Source organism: Ceratotherium simum, chromosome 16 (assembly GCF_057802395.1).
Source record: "Ceratotherium simum simum isolate JZ-2026a chromosome 16, ASM5780239v1, whole genome shotgun sequence".
NCBI classification, from domain to species: Eukaryota; Metazoa; Chordata; class Mammalia; order Perissodactyla; family Rhinocerotidae; genus Ceratotherium; species Ceratotherium simum.
The window spans coordinates 25295042-25312088 of NC_141915.1; the positions used below are offsets into that span (position 1 = coordinate 25295042).

Genomic DNA, 17047 nt, shown 5'->3' on the forward strand with positions numbered 1-17047 from the left:
CTACTTTCATTCTTTTGCATGTGGCTGTCCAGTTTTCCAAGCACCATTTATTGAAGTGACTTTCCTTTCTCCATGGTGTGTTCTTGGCTCCCTTGTTAAAAATTAGCTGTCCATAGATGTGTGGGTTTATTTCTGGGCTCTTGATTCTGTTTCATTGATCTGTGTGCCTGTTTTTATGCCAATACCATGCTGTTTTGATTACTGTAGCTTTGTAGTATATTTTTTCCCCCCAAAGCCCCAGTTGATAGTCGTATGTCATAGATGCACATCCTTCTAGTTGCTGTACGTGGGACGTGGCCTCAGCATGGCCGGAGAAGCGGTGCGTCAGTGCGTGCCTGGGATCCGAACCCGGGCCGCCAGCAGCGGAGCGCGCGCGCACTTAACTGCTAAGCCACGGGGCCGGCCTTGTAGTATATTTTGAAATCACAGATTGTGATGCCTCCAGCTTTGTTCTTTTTCCTCAGGATTCCTTTGGCTATTCGCGTTCTTTTGTTGTTCCATATAAATTTTAGGATTCTTTGTTCTATTTCTGTGAAATGTCATTGGAACTTTGAAAGGGATTGCATTGAATCTGTAGATTGCCTTGGGAAGTATGGACATTTTAACTATGTTGATTCTTCCAATCTAAGAGTATAGACTAGGGCCGGCCCTGTGGCTTAGCGGTTAAGTGCGTGCTCTCTGATGCTGGCGGCCCGGGTTCGGATCCCGGGCGCACACCGACGCACCGCTTCTCCGGCCACGCTGAGGCCGCGTCCCACATACGGCAACTAGAAGGCTGTGCAACTATGACATACAACTATCTACTGGGGCTTTGGGGAGAAAATAAATAAATAAATCTTTAAGAGTATAGACTATCTTTCCGTTTCTTTGTGTTGTCTTCAATTTCTTTCAACAGTGTTTTATAGTTTTCAATGTACAGGTCTTTCACCTCTTTGTTTAAATTTATTCCTAGGTATTTTATTCTTTTTGTTGTGATTGTAAATGGGATTGTATTCTTGACTTCTCTTTCGACTACTTAGTTGTTAGCTTGAATTTTAAATCAGGGCTTAGGGTAAGATATTTTCCCCTGTTGGTATAGTTTTGAGAATCACTTTTTTGGACAGCACTTGAAGTGAAAGAAAGAAGGATACAATTCATATAGGGTTTTTACCAGAGAACTAAGAAAACAGAATTACTTAGAAACAGGCATATTTCACCAAAATGAAATGGAATGGTTTCAGACTCTTATGAAGGAAGCAGGACAACACTCTGTCTTATCCCTCCTGCCATTCCCTTTTTGACTTAAATGCTGCTTTAAGATCAGTTGTTTCCACTTTCTCACCAAACTCTTACCTAAGCAGGTCAGACTTGACTCATAGCTTTGCCTCTGTGAGAAAGATCATCGTAATCATTTGGCCCTGGAGTCCTTATTCAAAAGGTATGCAGCTCACTATTATGGTAGGGTATCATGTCAGACACACTTTAAGAGTTGTGGATTATCAGCAGACCTCATCTGGATCCTATTCATATGAGTCCCTAAGCCCCTTGGAGATGACTTATGAGGGAGACTTTTGGAATGCTTACGGTCATGTTCCCTTCTGCATTGTGTGGGTAGCTACATGTAGCGGCAGAGGCTAAATCATAAAACCCTATGAATGTCAGCCTGGGAAAACAGGAACCCCACCCTAAGCCAGTTGAGAGCTACTGAGTATGAAATCAGCTCTGAGGATAACAGAGGAGTTGGTGAACTGTGCCACACTGGTGGCTGCTATGCCCAGTTCCTTGGAGGCTGTGTTTAAACCATTTGTCAAAGAGAGCAATAGGTCCATTCATAGTGCTTAGAGGGAAGACCTTTTGTTTTCGTTTGATGGGATGACAAGATATCCATTTTTTTGTGGATGTACAAAGTGAATCTCAGAGGCTTGTGGTATGAGGGTAACTCTGACTGCTAAGCCCGGGCTCCCCCTTCATTGGCCTGGCATCACTGTTTGATAGTAATGTTCCTGCTGAAGATAGAAGTATAAAATTGGCAAGATTCTGTCCATATTGGTTAACAGCAGGGAGAAGACATTGTGGTGTCGTTCATTCACTGTGTGAGGCAGAGCAGAACTTTTCAGAAGTATGTCTGGTGGATAACAGTGATCCCTGCAGCTTTCTTTGGGCCTGATGAGTTGGGAGCATCTTGTCCAACCTAGAGATTGATAAGAAATCTGAAAGATAAAGAAGGATGCAAATGGGTATTTCTTCATGTACCAATAAAGAGATAGTGTAGTACAAAACCTCGTATAATTCCAAGTACACATCATTTTGCTTCTTTGTTACCCAGTAATTCTAGGAAAAGTTACTGTGCTTTCACTGAGAAAGTATCAGCAAGGTGCACTGATGCATGAGAACCTACAGTTGGTTGCAGCCTATGACCCACTAGCAAAGGCCCATCCACCCCTTGCCTGACCTGTTTGCCTTTAGTGGAAAAGGCCCTGGGGATGCAGCTACTTTGGATCCCAGATAACAGGGATTCTACTTCACTCCTTGAATCAGGTACAAACAATTTCACTATGTTTGAAAAGAGGCAGAGGGCCGGCCCCGTGGCTGAGCGGTTAAGTGCGCGCGCTCCGCTACTCGCGGCCCGGGTTCGGATCCCGGGTGCGCACTGACGCACCGCTTCTCCGGCCATGCTGAGGCCGTGTCCCACATACAGCAACTAGAAGGATGCGCAGCTGTGACATACAACTATCTACTGGAGCTTTGGAGGAAAAAAGAAAGAAAGGAAGGGAGGGAGGGAGGGAGGGAGGAAGGAAGGAAGAAAAAGAAAGGAAGAAAGAAAGAAAGAAAGAAAAGAGAGGCAGAGATCTGAGTCTATGTGGACCAAATATTTTTTGATAATTCCGTTCTCACCACACCTGACTCCGTGCCCCATCTGATTTTGTACTTTCTAAATGCTTAACTATTATAAACATAGACTATAAATCTCTTGAAGGCAGGGAACTTGGCACATAGAAAGCTTTCAGTAAAATTTTGTGGAATAGATGAATGAACCAATAAATCCAGTATGGGAATTAAAAGACCTGGATTTTAGTTCTGGTTCTACCAGCTGTGTGACCTTGGGAAAGTCACGTAACCTCTCTGAGCCTCAGTTTAAGTAGATACCTGCCCTAGCTAATGCCCAGGGCTTTTGTGAGGCTCAAATAAGGTAATGTGTATAAAATTGCTTATTATTATTTTTTTATTAATTCCTTTATCATTTAGTAGCTTATTTTCTTCAAGGGAGAAATTCAATCAGAGTTGCTGCTATATGATTACCTCTAATTCTGGACTAGACTTTTTAGTCCCCTTCATGCCTATTTCTTCCAATGTTCGGTAAAAACGATACTATAGGTTGGAGTGAAGAACTAAAAATACACCATATGGTAAAATCTTACTAATGTGCATGGGCTTATCACCCAATATTAGCAGAAACAAGGTGGTAGAAAATATTGACCTAGACCAGAGATGACAAGTAAATTGGCATTGGGTACCTGAAGCACTGTGATCAGAAAGATTCTGATGCCATGCCTGGGTTAGAAAGAGTGCTGTGCTTGATTTTTTAAAATTGAGATATAATTTACATATAACATTGTGTAAATTTCAGGTGTACTACCCGTTGATGTGATACATTTATATATTGCAACATGATTACCACCGTAGCTTTAGCTAACACTTCTATTGCCTCATGTAATTATCTTTCTTTTTTGTGATGAGAACGTTTAAGATCTAGTCTCTTCGCAGTTTTGAAGTATATGATACAGTATTGTTGACTATAATCAGTATGCTGTGCATTAGATCTCCAGAACTTATTCATCTTCTAGTTTCACTGTGCTTGGTTATTGATATGTGCAATCGACATAGAATTAAAGAGTGGCAGTGTGTGTACCATCCTGGACTTGATAATCTTTGAGACCCATTCTCAGTAATTCTCTAAAAGTGGACACCTTCTTTAATTTTAAAAGTATTGGAGCCCTTGTCTCTTTGCCCTAGTGAATATTGTAGATGTGGTAGAGAAGGCACCCTTAATTTCTAGATATTCGAAGGCTGTGTCCCCTCCTGGTGGGGAAATGGGATTTAAAGCAGCTATACTGAACCAGTGGAGTAGTGTCTGTTTTAGACACCGAAGGGCAGTAGGAACTTACAATCCTGTCAGGAAACCCAAGGGCAGAGAGAAAAGAAGCTGCTTTGCCAAGTATTCAAACGGTGTTCAAGTGTGGTGGTTCCTAAACTTCGTTGTATGTAAAAGTTACCCAGGGGCAGGGATGGGCACACATGCTGTGGGTTCTGAACGCTTACAATTTTGGGGAACCTTTTTTTAAGACAAAGAATACAAATTTTAAAAATATAAAATTGGATACAAGGTGTTGTACAGGTCCCATGAGTGCTGAAGTTTAAGCTTCATTAATTTCACAGTAAATCCACCGCTACTTAGGCAGCTTGTTAAAAAATCTTAAAAATCAGATTTCTGGGCTGGCCCGGTGGTATAGTGGTTAAGTTCGCATGCTCCGCTTTGGCAGCCCGGAGTTTGCAGGTTCAGATCCTGGGTGTGGACCTACATGCTGCTTATCAAGTCATGCTATGGCAGGCGTCCCACGTATAAAGTAGAGGAAGATGGGCATGGATGTTAGCCCAGGGCCAATCTTCCTCAGCAAAAAGAGGAGGATTGGCAACAGATGTTAGCTCAGGGCTAATCTTCCTCACCCCCCCACCTCCCCCAAAAAATTGGTTTCCAGAAAACCTCTTCGGGGAATATATATCTTTAAAATAGGATAGTTGAGATCTGGGCAAGGAATAGGGGAGACAGGCCTCTTTTAGAGGTAAAAATATTCTGAAATGGCAAAGTGATTTTTCAGGAAGGGGCTGTTCCCTACCTTGCATTAGTGCCTTCCTGGTGCTTCTCACATTCTTTGGGAAGAGCTCAGGCAGGTGTTCCACTTGGCAGCTGCTATCTCTGAGTTCTGGAGGAAAAAAAAACACAATTAAGATTTATTGGGTACTACTCTTTAGAATTCTGGGCACTGGAAAGGGAGATATAAAAGAATGCAGTTCCTTCTCTTAAAACTTGCAATTGGGGAGATCAAACACTCCCCAAAAATGACTTTAAAATATATGTAAGTAGGAGTTAGCCTAGTATAAAGGAAACTGAGTACCATTTTTTTTTTACCCTTAGGGAAAAAAAGGTGAAATAGAGTTAAGTGAACTTAACTAAGTTAATGAAAGACTAATCACCTCATTCCTCCAAACACTGCTTATTATCTCTTCTCCTTCCTGTTCTATCTCCCTTCTTGTATTAAAACTTTTGAAAGTTTATTAAATGTAACCTTCGACAAGATATCTCTCCAGGTTTCCAAGGAACCATTGGTCATAGTTATTTATGCTTTTTGGCACATAACTCACAAGGTGTTGTGAGTTTTCTTCATTTGTTTGAAGAATTTCAAATTTCAAAATTTGTTACTGCTGCACCTTATGCTGTTTGGCCTTAACTCTGGTGAGCTAATTTTAGAGATGAAATGTTTAGGACACTTTGAAAAATCGTGTTTTAAACAAACAGTTATCAAAGAGCAGCAAATGATGCCATTCCACCCCCACACCACCCTTTCCCTCAGCTGTTTCCACCCAAGAGCATCCCCATCTATTTGGATGTCACACCTTAAAAGAGGAAGGCAATCTTATGAGGAGTTATGAATTTGGGAGTCTTAGGTGATGACAATACTGAAATTTTGACAGCACCCTCTAGGAAAGAAAGCCATCTAACAGTGAAAGGACTTTTAATGTTAGTTACATGAACAAGACGGAAGAATGCATCACATCCTCTCAAGACTTCTTCACCATAAGACAGACCAGTTATCTCTCTGGGTTGAGTAAGTCGCAGTCCTGCTTAGAGGCAGGAGGATACATGGGATAACTGGAAAGCATCACCTACTGAGTAGTGGCTATGTATATCTCTATCTTGTGAAATAGACCCCCAAACACTTTCTAGGCCTCTCTTTGGGTTTTCTGGGATATTAGGCAAGAGATATACTTACCTTTCTTGTTGGCATCATAGGATGAAATGATTAAGCTGAAAATCAAGACGGTAGCCCTGTTAGCTAGAGCACATTGCAGAGATTATGCTGCTAATTTGTCACAGCCCCTTGTAGCCTTGTCTCTAGGTGCTTTCACTGCCCTGGAACCAAGTTTGACCCTGGGAGAGTCTGGTGCTGTCCTAATTATTTTGCCCCATTTCCTGAAGACCCAGGAATTGAGTTGATTGGAGAGAAGACCAAGTCTGCTTGTTAATGATTGACTCAGAAGGTCTTCCTCTGACTTCACTGCTGGTGCCGACATAGGGAACTGTATTGCCTAGAGGTTTCCCTGGAAGAAAGGGCATGAATACCCAGTGATATGCTTTACAAATACTTGCAGATAGATACGTAGACATTCACATGCATGCTCACTGACACGGACACATGGATTTACACACCGACATAAAGAGATGTAGAGATTTCTATTAAGGAAAGTGATTTCTAGAATAGAGCAGGAAACTAGGACTGGATGAGTCAGTGAGTTACACTGGAGAGAGCACTGGACTAGGAGTCAATAGAATTGAGTTCTAGTACAGGCCCTGTTATTAACTGTATCACCTTGAGAAAATTGCGTGACTGATCCAGATCTCAGTTTTCTCCTCTGTAAATGGAGACTTCTGACCAAATGATCTCTAGAATTCATTTACAGTTATACACATAACCTCACATTAGCACAGACGTACTATCTAGTTTTGCACATTTTCACACTACTGAATAGTGAAGTGAGGATAGGTAGACCACATTCCTATGACTATTGGGCTAAGCGGTTGTGAGGAAGAGCTAAATACTCTAGATGAGTGATACTCTCTGCAGTTTGGGAAGATTTTCCTAGACAGATAACTGTTGTTGAAGATTTTTCTAAAATTGTATCTTTTAGTAAAGAGTATATATCTAGTGTATACTCTGTAGACTTTGTGATTGCATAGCCAGGTGGATCATTAGGCAGAAATGAAGATCTGCTCAGATCCCTTGCCTCAGTCCAGAGCCTCTGTAGTCTTTCTACTCATTTAAATGTACTCCATTGGAGTCAACATAGGCTTGATTATGCTTAAGAAGGTTCTAGAGGCTGACACTTGATTGATAATGATATAAAGGGAGCTTGATTTAAGGGACTTTGCGTGAGGGAGTTCATGAGATCTGATTTAAATTGCAATTTAAATATTATCCTGTTTCCTGACATTTTAATTCAGGTTGAAATCTGATTGAGCTAAATTGAGCATCGAGGGAAATCTTGGTAGGGAAATAGGAAGGAAGAAGATGACACTGAAGGACAACATGTTGCCTGAAATGTGGAAGGAGGAGAGGAAGTGCTGAACATCCAGCCACAGTGCCATTCATTCTTTCATTCAACATATTTTTATTGTGGGCCTACTGTGTGCCAGACACTATTCTAGCAGTGAGCAAGACCAAGTCTATGTTCACATAAAACCATGGGAAGCAGACAATAAACATGGTTGAAAAATAAAATAGTGCAGAGGGCTACTAATAAATAATATACAAATACATATACAAGATAATTAAAGATTGTGATAGTTGTTGTGAAGCAATGAATAGGGTGATGAGGTGAAGGATTACTGGCAGAGGCCACTTTAAGTAGGGTGCTCAGGGAAGACTTCTCTGAGGAGGTAACATCTGAGCTAAGAAAACCAGGAGAGTGGACGTCATTGAAGGCAAGAAAGGAGAATATTTCAAGGAAGGAACGGTCAGTTGGTTAAGTGCCGAGAGGTGTGTATAATGAGGACAGAATGTCCAGTGGATTTGACAGTTTTGTAAGAGCAGTTCCAGTGGAGTGGTGAAAATAGGAGAGGGCTGAGAGGGAACTGGAGGTGAAGAAGCGTAGATCATCTTTTCAAGACGTTTTGCTATGGAAGGGAGCAGAGAAGTGAGGCCAGCTGGGTGGAGGGAACATAAGTGTCTCAAATCTTTACTGGTCCAGAGCAGCACTGTGTCATTCTTTTTTCCCTGCTGCAGTTGCCCGAGTCTCTTAGCAGGGCAGGTAGGTAGGGGAGAATACAGGGGCTCCATTGCCTTTCCTGGGTTTCATGGTTTTTGCTTACTAGTTTCTTAACAGCTCCCTTGTAGTATCAGACACTTCCCGCCTGTGGCTGTATTTGAAATTTTCTGGTTAATTCCTAGATGCCACGTTACAGTGCTGCCACCTTGGGGCAGAGGTAGGAAGGGATCTGAGGGCCCGCTGTTCTCATTCTTTGTCCCAAGGTGGCAGAAGAGCTCACTCTTCCCAAAAGACTTTGTGCTTGAACAGAGATAAAGTGGAAGAGTTTTCTTTTTATCAACTCAGACCCTTCCCTTTTTCTTTGTGTCTCAGAGACCCAAAAGTCAGCCTGCATGTTGGAGCAGCCATACTGTGGGGTATGGAGAAGTGGGAGAGCTGCATTAATGAGTCAAAATACCTAGTAGCAGAGAAATAGACCCAGAACTGTTTCTCTGCTACTAGATATTTTGACTGGTTTTCTGAGTGTTTGGAATATCTGTGGAGGAGAGGGTGTCTCTCCTGATCTTCTTTCCCCACAACAAAAATTTCAAATTTAGGAGGAAAAAAGCTATAACATAGGTGAGTTTTATGATGTGTGCAGATGAGAGATGTGACTGGAAGATAATAGGAAACCACGACTGGATGAATCAGGGTGGGTCTATGAGAGGAACACTTGACAAGAAGCTGGGAGGCTTACCTAGGTTCTAGATTGGACTCTGTAATTGACTGAATCACTTTGAGTAAGTCACTTAACTTCTCTGGTCTCTGTTTCAGTTTCTTTAATGAGATGGTCAGACAAGATGGTTTTGAAGGCCTCTTCCAGCTCTAAAATTATTATCTCAATGCCACACTCTGCTTCTGTTTCTTTTAAGGGCGTATGCTTTTTATTTGTTTGTTTGGATTTATTTTAAATTCTTTTATTGTGAAATATAGCCTACGTATAGAAGAGTATATAGAACATAAGTATATTTTCAATAATAATAAGAGCAACAATAATAATAATAATGTAAACACCATGTAACCATCTCCCAAAGTAAGAAATTGAACATTGCCAGTGTCTTAGAAGCTCTTTATATGTCTGTCCCTCTGATCACACTCCTTTCCTTCCTCTTTCTTAATCATTTCCCCATGCTTTTTAAAAATGGTGAACTATCTATATACGTATCACTAAAAATATTTTTCAAAATTTTGCCTGCTTTTGAAGTTATATAAATGGATGGGTCATACCCTATGTATTTTAAAGTAAATGTTTTATTATAAAGTGGATACACCTCTCTTCATGTCCTCTCCCAGTCACTACCCACCATCAGGAGTAACCATTATCCAGATTTTTACCACCGCAAATGAGTTTTGCCTATTTTTGAACTTTGTATAACAGGAAACACACTCTTTTGTGTCTGGCCTTTTTTATTCAACATTATGTCTGTAAAATTCATCCATATTGTTTTGTGTAGCAATAGTTTGTTCATTCTCATTGCTTTTTAATATTCCATTGTATGAATATACTATAATTTATTTATCCATTCTATTGCTGAGAGACATTGGGTTGTTTCCAGTTTTTGGCCATAATGAACAATGTTCCTGGGGTACATCTGAAAGTTTCTCCAGAGTATGAAGCCAGAAATGGAAGCTGGGTTATAGGGTATGCAGGGTAAGCTCAACTTTACTGATTAATGCCAGACTGTTGTCTAACAGTTTGTCCCCGTTTACACTCCCATCTGCAGTATATGAAAGTTGCCAAAGGGACCAAAGAGCCTTTTCAGTGTGGCACAACTAGGGGACTGAGCAGGGCCAGGCATACCCTCACAGTGCCAACCCTTTGGTTGGTTCTCAGAAGCTCAGGCCACATCACTCCTCCTGTTTACTTACTCCCTCCAAGTAAGGGTAAAGGATTTAGAGTATCCCTGGGTCATATGCTCTCTTATTCTGGGAATATTGGCCCTGGGGTGGGGGCAGACTGGTAAATTTAATGACGTAATCATTTCTGAATCAAGTGAGCATCCATGGGATATTTTGTTCTTGTACTGAACACTAGGAGGAAATGGAGCACAGAGAGAAAGGGGGAAGAAATATTTTTAGTGTATCTACTATGTTCCAAGCTTTGTGTTAGAAACTTTACATCTAGGTTATAACATTTAATCCAAAACACAACCTTACAAGGTAGGTATTATATCTCTGTTTTAGACAAGGAAACTGGGGCTCAGAAAGGGGGTCATTTGCTCAAGGTCACAGAGCTAATTAGTGATAGAGTCAGGATTTAAAGCCTGGTCTGTCTGATTAAAGAGCTCAAACTCTTTACGATACAGAACACAGAGAAGGCAAGTCCCTGCTACTATTGAGATATCTTTGGCTTAGACTGTCAATACTAAGAATCAGTTCTTCTCAGTTCTGCTTGCCTGTATTCACTCCCAAAACTGTTAGTCAATTGATTATGGCCATCTCACTCATTGATTTAAACTACATTTTATTTTCATTCATTTTTGGTTTCCTTTATGTTTCTTTCTAACTTTTTGTTTTCATTAAGAAAATTGGGCACATCAGCACAGCATGTCCACTGATAAACAAGACTTGTGTTAGGGAGATAGCTTCCTACCTGCTGGTCTAGTTTGTTAACCAGAGGAGAGGTTAAAAAAAGACAGGGATATTGGGAAACCTTTTGGTCCAAGTTATGATTTAGGAAAACTGTAAGACTGAAGAAATGAAAAGGATAAAAGGAAGTTGAGCGATGGCTCAGTTTTTCTTGAAAGTAAAGGCTCTATAAAAATTATTCATGTTATATTTTATTATTTATTGTTTCATATATAATAATAACAATGGAAAGTGAGGATTTTTGTTTGAGGTAGACAGGTAGAGGCCTAAACACGTAGCAGAAAAAAGCTAAGTCCAATATAGGAGTAATGGAGGCAGTGGAGAAGTCTGAAGAGAAGGTGAGGACAGGGGTAGGAAGTAAACTCACCAGGAGCACTTTCCTGGGTTTGCAGGAGGGTGAGGTCAGAGATGAGAAAGTTGTAATGCTGATCAATATAAAACGTCAGAATCCCAGGATTGAGCAAGACCTAAACGAGTCCTCTTGTCCATTTTCCTGCCTTTAGGTAAAAGGGCCCTCTAAACTTTCTCTAGGTATTTAGTTGTGAGGTGTGTAGGACTTAGAAAGGGATTTTTTTTAAAAAGATATTGGAGGTGTCATGGAAGAAGCAGCTAAGATTTGGTGACTGCCAAATATAGATAGCATGGATAGGGACTGGAAGTGTTGGGGATTGGATGATAAGGAGGGAGGGAGAGCTGAAATGCCTTGTGAAAACCCAAGTACCCATATGAAGACCCAGGCGTCCATGTGAACACATCATGGTGAGCCTCCAGTATGAACACTGACCTTCGTTGTGCAATCCTACCTTTCATCATCAGGATCAGACTTATAAAGTAGTCTTTCTGAGGGCATTTTTTGACCTTATGGTGTGAAAGTTCCCTCAGGCTCTTAACTCTGGACAAACCTGAGTGGTTGACCAGAGCAAAGGAACATAGTGTTCAGATAAGGCCTTTCTGTCTTCTTTTTCTCTCCTCTCATGACTGGAGCCACAATCCTGGTCAAGGTGCTGACTTTCTTGAGGAACTCTGTCCATCTATAAAGCAGCTAAGTATCCTACCGGAGGCTTTGCCTCCCAGAGGTGATGTGAAGACAGATAAGCAGACATCAGGAGTAGAGTGGCCTCTCAGGTACAAAGCTAAACTTTTTTTCAGTCAATGAAGCACTTACTAATATTTATACCTAGCCCTACTCTAAGAGCTATAGAGAGGAGTACCAAACTATAAAAAAATGCTCTCTGGGCCGGCCCCGTGGCTTAGCGGTTAGGTGCGTGCGCTTCGCTGCCGGCGGCCCGGGTTCGGATCCCGGGTGCGCACTGAGGCACCACTCCTCCAGCCATGCTGAGGCCGCATCCCACATACAGCAACTAGAAGGATGTGCAGCTATGACATACAACTATCTACTGGGGCTTTGGGGGAAAAATAAATAAATAAAATCTTTAAAAAAAAAAAAAATGCTCTCTGCCTTTAAGATTATTAAAATTTACCTGGAGAGCTAAAACCAACATACACACAAAAAATTATAGCCTAATAAATGCTGAATTGTGTGGTAGTGACCAGATTGCTACAAGAATTCAGAGAAGAGATAGATCAGTAGAAGCTGGAGAAGTAAAAGAGATCTTCTTAGAGAAAATGGGACTTCCACGGACTAGAAAGATTCAGAAAATTAGGAGGGAGGAAGGACAAGTTTGCCAGCATAAGCAGATGTAAGAACAAGCACGGCAAGAGCTAAAAGCCAAATAGAGTCTGTGTTATACATTGGGGGCCAGTGGGAAATAACATCCCAGTATTTCTTCTATCCTGTGCCCTAAAGGTTGATCACTGACCTTGCTGCTTAAGGAATTTGGAACCATGGCCAGACAGCCACTATGACAGGGAGCTTTTCAGGGTTCCATTTTCTATTAAGGCACTTTCTGTCCTCCCTTGGTTCAACTCTGGCCTTACCTGATAAGTCTTTCCTGTCCTGGAAGTGCAGGTTTAGGAGGCATTGCTGTGTAACAGAGACACTGGCAGCAAGGTGGGGAACAATAATGATAAATCTTAAACTATTGTTCTCAAACTTCAGGATGAATTAAAAAAAAGTCTGCAGTGGGGCTGGGAATCTGCATTTTAGCAAGCACCCTAGTGATTCTGTTTCAGGTGGTCAGTGGAACATACTTTGAGAAACACTGCCATAAACTAAAGTAGAATTGACAATAAAGTGCCAAAATGGCTCGGATGGTGACACACATACTATTTCACATACTATTTATGTATTTCTGGGCTTACTTATTTTTGAGAATTTATCCTTTCCAATCTATGTCTCTTATAAAATTCGTGTGGTTATCATCTAAGGGGCAAGATGTAGACACTGTTTTGGTGTTTAGTTTTGTCTTCCCAATAGACTGTAATCATCTTTTTTTTTTTTTTATTTTTTTTAAAGATTTTATTTTATTTATTTTCCCCCCCAAAGCCCCAGTAGATAGTTGTATGTCATAGCTGCACATCCTTCTAGTTGCTGCATGTGGGACTCGGCCTCAGGATGGACAGAGAAGCAGTGCCTCGGTGCGCACCCGGGATCCGAACCTGGGCCACCAGCATCAGAGCGCGCGCACTTAACCACCAAGCCACGGGGCCGGCCCTGTAATCATCTTAAAGACTTCTCTTACGTTCCCCACAGTAGGGTAAGAGACCATCTTTTTTTTTTTTTTTAATAATTTTATTTATTTATTTTTCTCCCCCCCCAAGCCCCAGTAGATAGTTGTATGTCATCTTCTAGTTGCTGTACGTGGGACGTGGCCTCAGCATGGCCAGAGAAGCGGTGTGTTGGTGCACGCCCAGGATCCGAACCCAGGCTGCCAGCCGCAGAGCGCGTGCACTTAACCGCTAAGCCACGGGGCCGGCCTGAGGCCATCTTTAAGGTTGGAAAGTAGCTGGAATGCTCAGGATAAATCCCTGATACCTTTATACAACCTTCTTGAAAAACCCAGAAGCCATTTGATATTTGGGACGTTGTATGAGTTTTCTAGGGCTGCCATAATAAAGTACCGTAGGCTGAGCGGCTTACACAACAGAAATTTATTTCTTTACAGTTCTGGAGGCTATAAATCCAAGATCAAGGTGTCGCTAGGGTTGGTTTCTTCTGAGCCTTCTCCCTTTGGCTTGTATATGGCTGTCTTCTCTAGCATAAGAGCCACAGTTCTGATAAGTGCTTCATCGATTGTAATTCACAGATGGTCTTCCCTCTGTGTGTGTTTGTGTGCCAGTCTCCTCTCCTTATCAGGACACTGGTCATTTGGAATTAGAGCCCACTCTAATGACCTCATTTTAATTTAATTTCTTCTTTAAAGATCCTATCTCCAAAAACACTCACATTCTCAGGTGCTGGGGGTTAGGACTTCAACATATGAATTTTGGAACACAATTCAGCCCATTACAGCCATCTAGTTTCAGCTTTTAGAAATGTGCCACTTACTCTCTTCTCTTCCACCTGTTAGTCTTGTATAGTAAGATCTCTCCACCCTTTGGCTCTCCTCCACTGCTTCTTACAGATATCACGGCTTGTGGAGCAAGAACTCATGGAACAGCTCTAAAAAGCCGACAGAAGAGATGGGCAGGTTGTGGCATGCACGAAACAACATAACACTTAGGAGTTGTTGCAATTCCAGGTGTATTGTCTTAAGGACACAGATCTCTGCCTATTCTCTGCCTAGCACTTAACATTTGATGATAACAATTAGATTATTAGATGCTATGTAAGTGGTTTTGATGTATCCTAACTCATCCTTCGTTTTCTTTCACCATAGCTCTTTCATTAGGCCTTTCCTTGGCTAGTTCTTTAGAGAGCTCAATTACTTCAAATATTCAGTGAAGTCAAAAGAAGGACATGTAAGGGCTTGCTGAAGTTTCACATAAGGACAGTTTTTGAGGGTAACCTCCTGGTTTTTTTTTTTTTTTTTTTTTTCTGAGGAAGATTTGCCCTGAGCTAACATCTGCTGCCAGTCTTCCCCGTTTTTTTTTGTATGTGAGCCACCACCACAACACGGTGACTGACACACGAGTGGTGTAGGTCTGCGCCTGGGAACCCAACCTGGGCTGCTGACACAGAGTGTGCCGAACTTAACCACTAGGCCACTGGGGCTGGCCCAACCTCCTGGTTTTGCAGCGTTCCTAAGGTTCATAAACAGCAACACCATTAAGAAAGAGTCTTGAGGCCAGAGTTCTTATTACTTAATAGGAACTAGGAAAGGTAGATGAAAAATAAGAGAGGCAACCTCAAGATATTTAGTTCTTTCCAAAGACACTTCCTTCATGCCAGCTTTAGAGAGCACCATTAGGGAGAAGCAAAGTTTCCTTCTTCCCAGGCCTTTTTGTTTCCAGTCAGTCAAGTCAAACATCTTGTTAAACCAGGAAGTTGTGCTCAATTAAGTTCTGATTTTCCTATCTTTGTTCAGCTGACATATGCTTCCGATGACAAAGTTCATGTGAAATATGGATCACTGCTCTGTAAAGTCCACACATTCTTTCTAAATTTCTGTTTCCAGTCCCTATTATTTTAAAGTAGGTTAGTAAACTCTTGGAGAAGCCACCACCTAGTGGTTTTATGAGGGTTCCTAGATGAATACTGTTCCTTGTTGACCAATCTTCTTATCTTCCTGCCTCCGCTTCCACCCAAGACCTTCTGACCTCAGGTGTGTATTTCCACCCTATTCAGTTTTTGCCCTCTGGCATAGAACTTCTTCTCACCAAATCATCATCCTTATCATCCAAATTTGTCATCCAAATTGTCATCCTTACACAAGCTTGTGCTGTGTAAGGATGAGAAAAGTACTCTGGGTGCTCCATTAAATTCCTGCAAGGGGTTAAACTCCCCTCGTTCTTCTGAAGTGCAATTTTCTCCCATTTTCTCTCTCTGTCGACCAATAGTTGTATTCTATGTTGGGACTCTTTCTAGTTACTACTGATTTTCAATACAGTCACCATGAAAGTCTTGCTATGAAATAACGGCAAAACTAGAGAAATTGGTTGGCTTCTTCGCAAAGGCTTGGTGTAAGCACAGTGGAGGTTGGGAAGCACGCTCCGATCCAAGATGTTAGGAATTTACTGCCGTCTATTTTCTCTCCTCAAGGCAGGCAGAAAAGACGGTTGTCCTTTGGCACGCTGCCCTTCTGACTGAGCGTCCTTTACTGAGGCTTCCCCTCAATGCTCCAAGATCCAGCATCTCAGACTCTTTTGGGGTGGGCTGCTTTGGGGCTGAGGAGCAAGCCAAGGGAGGGGTTAGCTGTTCCAGAATAGGGGTTAGTTACCCCGCACTAACTTGGAAACCAGCCTGTGTGACGCTGGGTAACTCGTGGGTGCAATACCCACCTCTTCAGGGTGTTAGGGTTGAACACGATAAGGTCCTTATTGAGGCCCGCACACCGCCTACCCCTCTCAGTCCTCCCTGGTTTGGGCTCCCTTCCCGCGCTACAAGGCGGCTACCCCGGCCTTTCACTTTCCGCGGGCCAGGCGCCTCTCTCCCTGAAGGGAGGTGCATGTGGGCCATTTCCCCCACACCCCTGTCCGCCGGGAGGGGGAGCCAGCTGGCCGGCCCTGCACCCGCCCCCGGCAGATAGGGCGGGTAATGCCGGGCCGGGCCGGTGGGCGCCGCGACCGCCTGGGACCCGCCCGCCCTCTCGCCGCTCGGCCCCGAATGGCAGAGCGGCGCTCGGACCATCCGCATCGCCTCACGTCGCCCCGCCCCGCGCCGCCCTCCCATTGGCTGCCGTTCGGCCCCTCGCCTCACAGCCGCCAGACCGTGCCGCAGCTGGGAGCGGGGTCGGAGGTGAACGTCCTCGGGTAACCCCGGACGTAGTCACCTCATGGGGCTTGAGGGCTGAGGTGGGAGGCAGGGGCGGGGCGGGGCGGGGGCGGGGCCTGCTCCCGGGAAGCCCCGCCCCTTCCCCGTGTGCCGGGCTGGCCTGGTGCTGCGCGCCTGTCAGCCATCGCCGGAGCTGCCGGCATCTCCTCCAGTCCAGCACCGCCTCCGCGCAGGGGCTCCGGGACCCCCGGACCGAGGACGCCGCCGCCCTGAGGTGAGGTGAGGGCCGCCCCAGAGCCTGTGATCGGGAACCTGGAGAGGCTGGGGCCCGGGGAGGGGCGGCGGCAGCGGGGAGCCGCCTCCCATCTTCCGCTCGCACGCGGCCGGGCTCCATCCCATCCGGACCCGGTGCCAGGCAGCCCTGCCCTCCCCGCAGCTTTGGGGTCTTGAGTTCCCCTCTGGGGAGACGTGGAGGGGCCTGGGGTCGCGGGGGATGGGCGCTCACACTCTGGAACTGGAAGGGGTACAGCCCAGGGCCTCTAGGAAGGGGCTAGGGTGTCTGCCCAGAGCTTGCCTCCCCCCCTCCTCCCGCCTCAGCCCCGGCGTGGTCTGCTTCCTTCCAGT

General features: G+C 43.7%; 1 protein-coding gene across 8 annotated transcripts in view; it reads left to right on the forward strand.

Moving 5' to 3' along the window:
- The window catches only part of ACACA (acetyl-CoA carboxylase alpha), a 281626-nt gene that overhangs the window by 17755 nt on the left and 246824 nt on the right, over positions 1-17047 (forward strand). Inside the window, exon 1 of one of the 8 annotated variants that reach the window (XM_004434831.3) lies at positions 16560-16697. The exons of 4 other annotated variants lie outside the window; for them this stretch is intronic. The gene's annotated coding sequence lies outside the window, so the exon portion shown is untranslated. Of the gene's footprint in view, positions 1-16559; positions 16703-17047 lie in introns of those variants that run through there. 3 more of the 8 variants (XM_087440851.1, XM_087440853.1, XM_087440852.1) reach the window with 3 other exon arrangements.